Genomic DNA, 6071 nt, shown 5'->3' with positions numbered 1-6071 from the left:
TGAAGGAATGGTTGCTAAGTTTGCTGATGACACAAAGTTGGTAGGAGAATAAGTTGTGAAGAGGACATAAGGAGGCTACAAAGTGACATGGATAGGTTAAGTGAGTGGGCAAAGATCTGGCAAATGAAGTATAATGTGGGCATATGTGAAATTGTTCATTTTGGCAGGAAGAATAAAAAAGCTTATTACCTAAATAGTGAAAGATTGCAGAGCTCTGAGATTCAGAGGGATCTCGGTGTCCTAGTGCATGAATCACAAAAGGCTAATATGTAATTACAGCAAGTAATTAGGAAAGCTAATGGAATGTTATCATTTATTGTGAGAGGAGTTGATTACAAAAGTAGAGAGGTTATGCTTCAGTTGTATAGGGCACTGGTGAGACCACATCTGGAGTACTGTGTACAGTACTGCTCTCCATATTTAAGGAAACATGTAAATGCATTAGCAGTTCAGAGAAGGTTTACTAGACAAATACCAGGAATGGGCAGGTTGTCTTTTGAGGAAAGGTTGGACAGGTTAGGCTTGTATCCACTGGAATTGAGAAGAGTAAGTGGAAACTTGATTGAAACATGTAGGATCCTGAGGGGTGGATGTGGAGAGGATATTTTCTCTTGTGGGAGAATCTAGAACAAGGGGTCACTGGTTACAAATAAGGGATCACTCATTTAAGACAGAGATTAGGAGAATTTTTTTCTCTCAGAGGGTAGTGAGTCTTTGGAACTCTCTTCCTCAAAAGTTGGTGGAAGCAGAATCTTTATATATTTTTAAGGTAGAGCTAGATAGATTTTTCTTTATTTATTCACAGGATGTGAGCTTTGCTGGCTGATTAACAAGGGGATGAAAAGTTATCGCGTGTAGGCAGGAATGTGTGGTTGAGGTTACAATCAGATCAGCCATGATCTTATTGAATGGCGCAGCAGGCTCGAGGGGTCATGTGGCTTACTCCTGCTTCTAATTCGTATGTTCCTATGTAAAGATCAGAATGCAGTGCTGCAAAATGTTCAATGACCTTACATGGGTGGTCAAAATCAGTTTATACATTTTCAAATGCCATATTCCAACAGTGGGGCTACTAATCATAGACACTATTCAATACAACCCATCACTCACCTACCAACCATCTCGAATAATCAGGGCAGATGCCTAATATTCATAGCTTCATCTTATCATTTACGACTTCGCACTACTGCAAGCCTCACACCCACGTTTCAGTTTGCACACACTGCCAGTTATTCAATCATGGCAGCCACATCAAAACAGATTGCACCACACCCACTGACACATTCCCCTCTTTCTTATAAAACAAGGTGGTACACAATTGAAGGCAGCAGGCGTTAATGACTGGGGGACTTGCACAGCTCCATGTCCAGACTGCCAGAGTAGAATGTGCGTGTAATCACTGGAGCAATCCTTGCTGAGGCCATGACAAAGCTGAAAACACAGAAAGTGATTGCATCATCAAACCTAATCCTCATCCTGACATCCCACTTCCCCTTCATTGCACAATCTCTTCTGATTTAGAAGCTGCAAATGGTTTAAACATGTACCTTTACCTTCTAGCCCCTCACCACAAGCCTATCCTAATGCCTTTGCCTCAGTTGCAATCTGGTCAGGTTATAATGGAAGAGTAACAGATGGAAGAGCAAGAAGCTCGCTGATAAAGAAAGACCATCACTTGATCTTACACTTGCAGCCAGTTGCTTAAATACTATTAGTGAGGCAGGACATGAATGAGTCACAGGGCATGAATGGCCTGTAGCCAGGGCAGCGGTAAGGGTATTATAGGTGCCAACTGCCTTGAGTGAGATTGCAGATGAGTTCTGCTGCAATGGGCTCAGGTGAAGACTTCAATGGGGCGGGCTGCAAAAGGTTGATGGGTAGGCACACTGAAATGCTTGGTGCATTGGCAGGCCTGCCATAAAGCTTGCATGCAATTCAAGAAGCATAGAAGAGTTTAGCATCAACTTGCATAGGGCTTTGTACAGAGCTCAATTTGTCCTGCTTTGTGCATTCTCTGCTCCCATTCATGCCATTTACTAAGGGAAGTGCCCATTACCGCACCCTGTCTGGGTGCATCTGGCTTGTGTCAGGATCAACTCCTTCAAGTATCTGCCAAATCACTCCCTTTTTACTTCAACTTTAATGAACTCCACAACATACCACCCATATGATTGTACTTGACCTCACCTCACCAACCTGCCTATCACAGATGCATCTGTCCACAACAGTATCAGTAGGAATGACCACCAGCATAGTCCTTGTGCAGACGAAGTCCTGTCTTCACATTGAGGATACCCTCCATCATGTTGTGTGGCACCACCACTGTGCTAAATGGGATAGATTTCAAACAGATCTAACAACTCAAGACTAGGCAATCATGAGGTGCTGTGGGCCATCAGCAGCAGCAGCCACAAAAGAAATTAATCAGTAACTAACCTGGAAATAGTTGAGGATCCTGTTAAAAAGTGCTGGTGGAGGGTCCATTCTGCTGCTAAACATGTCTGCAGCTGTCCAAGGCTAAGGAATAACATTAGCTGGACCTTTGCACTCCAAAATGGCAGTATTGGCATCAAATCTGCACACACGCTGATTGACCTCATGACCCGGCCACTCTGCAAACTTCAAACAGATGCTAATTGGGTGCTGGGAACCCTCTTACCAACATGCCACCCAGAATAACATGCACCAGAAGTGTGCTTGCACATCAGGTACACCATTTTGGACCTCTAAGTCCACTCAGTGCCAAGAAAATAAGCACTACGTATCCAAATTTTGCACTAAGATCTCTTCCTTCTTACTATTCCTCGCTAACACATGGTACTAGGAGTAATCTCAAAATTATCTTATTAAATTTGCACTTCAAGAATATACGTATTCTGCAAGGAATCCATACAATTTTTCTGTTATTGGTTCCTATCTGAATCAGAACTTCTGGCTGCTTCCAGAAGTTTCTCCATCCAGCCACATTTCATACCTTGTGACTTAGAAGACAAACACCATTCTGTACTCCCAATCATAGCTGTGAAATAGACTGCCTATTACCTGAAATATGGGGTTCTCTTAACCTATTTGCTTATTGCATTGATACAACTTTTAATGCAAGTGCTTCATGGTGCAACGTATTGTCCTATTCCGCATCTTCATCCATGTCCTCATTGGGAGGTGACGACATGCATGTATTGTCAGTAGACTAATAAGCCAGAGGCGCAGGGTAATGTTCTGGTGACCCGGGTTCAAATCTCAACAGGGCAAATGGTTGAATTTGAATTCAATAAATAAAATCTGGAATTAAAAGTCTAACAATGACCATGAAACTATTGTTAAGGAAGGAAATCCATTGTGTTGTGTGGCACTACCACCGTGCTAAATGGGATAGATTTCAAACAGATCTAGCAACTCAAGACAGGGCAACCATGAGCCACTGTGGGCCATCAGCAGCAGCATTATACTCGAACACAATTTGTAACTTCATGGTCCAGCATATCCCCCACTCTACCATTACCACCAAGCCAGGGGATCAACCCTTGTTCAATGAAGAGTGCAGGAAGGTATGCCAGGACCAGGACTAGGCATATCTAAAAATGAGGTGTCAACCTGGTGAAGCTGCAACACAGGATTACTTGTATGTCAAACAGCATAAGCAGCAAGCGATTGACAGGGCTAAGCGACCCCACAACCAGTGGATCAGACCTAAGCTCTGCAGTCCTGCCACTTCCAGTCGTGAACGGTAGTGGACAATTACTCACTGGAGGAGGAGGCTCCACAAATATTCACATCCTCAATGATGAGGGAGACCAGCACATCAGTGCAAAAGATAAGGCTGAAGCATTTGCAAGAATCTTCATCCAGAAGTGCAAAGTGGATGATCCATCTTGGCCTCCTCCGGAGGTCCCCAGCATCACAGATGCTGGTCTTCAGCCAATTCGATTCACTCAATGTGATATCAAGAAACAGCTGAAGGCATTGGATACTGCAAAGGCTATGGGCCATGACAATATTCCGGCAACAGTACTGAAGACTTGTGCTCCAGAACTTGCTGCGCCCCTAGTTCCAGTACAGCTACAACACTGGCATCTACCTGGCAATGTGAGAAATTGAAAGCAAAATACCTCAGATGCTGGAAATCTAAAATAAAAACAGAAAATGCTAGAAAAACTCAGGTCTGGCAGCGTAACACGGAAAATTGTTCAGGTATGCCTTGTACACAAAAAGGACAAATCCAACCCGACCAATTACTGACCCATCAATCTACTCTCCATCATCAGTAAAGTGATGAAGGTCATCAACTGTGCTATCAAGTGGCACTTGCTTAGCAATAACCTGCTTACTGATACTCAATTTGGATTCTGAGTTGCTGAACTCATTACAGCCTTGCTTCAAAAATGGACAAAAGAGCTGAGGTGAGGTGAGAGTGACTGCCCTCAACGTCAAGGCAGCATTTGACCGAGTGTGGCATCAAGACGCCCCAGCAAAACTGGAGTCAATGGGAATCGGCGGGAAAGCTCTCCATTGGTTGGAGTCATACCTGACACAAAGGAAAATGGTTGCGGTTGTTGGAGGTCAATCATCTCAGCTCCAGGACATCACTGCAGGTGTTTCCTTCTAGTTGGCTCCCCCACCACCTGCCACGCAGTCTAGCAGCTATGCCCTTTAGGACTTGGCCAGCTTGGTCCGTAGTAGTGCTATCGAGCCACCCAAAGTACATTCTGTGCCTTTGCCACCCTCAGTGCTTCCTCCAAGTGGTGCTTAACATGGAGGAGTACTGATTCATCAGCAGGAGATTCCCTTGTCTATGTTTGACCCAATGCCATGAGACTTAATGGGGTCCAGGGCAATTTCCTGTAGACTGTATACCACTGTACCACCACAGTGATCTAAGGTATGACTAGTGAGTATGACTATGTCAGAATAGTATGTGAGACAGCTCTCCCAATTTTGGCACAGATGTTAGTAAGGAGGACTTTGCATGGCCACATATAGGTCATGCCTAAAGGGCATTAGTGAACCAGATGGGTTTTTTTATAACAGACTTTTAATTCCAGGTTTTTCTTGATTTCAAATCTGTCATGGTGGGATTTGAACCCAGGTCTCCAGAGCATTACCCTGGGACTTTGGACTACCAGACCAGTGGCAATACCACTATGCCACCACCTCCCCCAACAATTCCATGTATGCACTAAAGCATGCTATCCACTAACTCAAAAGACAATTTATTTAACTTTTATTCTCATTCAGTAAAAGCTTTGAATTAGAATTGGAGACATGGTGGTAATATCACCAGGCTAGTAATCTAGAGGCCCCAGCTAATGTTCTGGGAACACTAGTTCAAATCCCACATCAGCTGATGGAATTCAAATACAATTAATAAAATTCAATTCATAAATCTGAAGTTGAAAGCTAGTCTCAGTAATGGTAACCATGAAACTATTATTGATTGTTGTAAATGCCCAGCTGGTTCATTAATGTCCTTTCGGGAAAAAAACCTGTTCTTACCTTGTCTGGCCTACATATGACTCCAGATTCACAGCAATGTGGCTGACTCTTAATTGGCCGAGCAAGCCACTCAATTGTGGCAATTAGGGATGGGAAACTAATTGTGGCGCTGCCAGCAATGCCCACGTCCCATGAAAGAAGACAAACCTTTATTACCTACTCTCAAACTAGGGGAAATGGTCTTTTACTCACCTGACTAAACCTCTCAATTTTGTAAAATCTCAAACCACCCCCTTAGCCTTGTTTACCCTGGTAGAAATAACTCCAGTAGCTCTTATTCCTCCACTGAAGTAGTTTTTGCTATCATTTTGGTGAATCTGTACTGTACAATATGATTTTACTTTCATTTCATAATGGGATACCCAAAATTGTGCATCACAGCCAAACTACAGTCTATTGCCAATTATGTATTTATTAAGTGCTTTTGGACTATATACTCTCATTTATAAAATTCAATTTGCTATTGACCATTTTAATGGCTTTACCTACCTGACCATGCACATCCAAAGAATTGAAACCCCATAATACCTGCTCATCCAAAACCACCCATCAGTTTTTAATTTAACTAAAATCAGAAT

The sequence above is a fragment of the Cetorhinus maximus genome, chromosome 2 (genome assembly GCF_964194155.1).
Source record: "Cetorhinus maximus chromosome 2, sCetMax3.hap1.1, whole genome shotgun sequence".
NCBI lineage: Eukaryota > Metazoa > Chordata > Chondrichthyes > Lamniformes > Cetorhinidae > Cetorhinus > Cetorhinus maximus.
Note: the sequence above shows the minus strand (reverse complement) of the source record.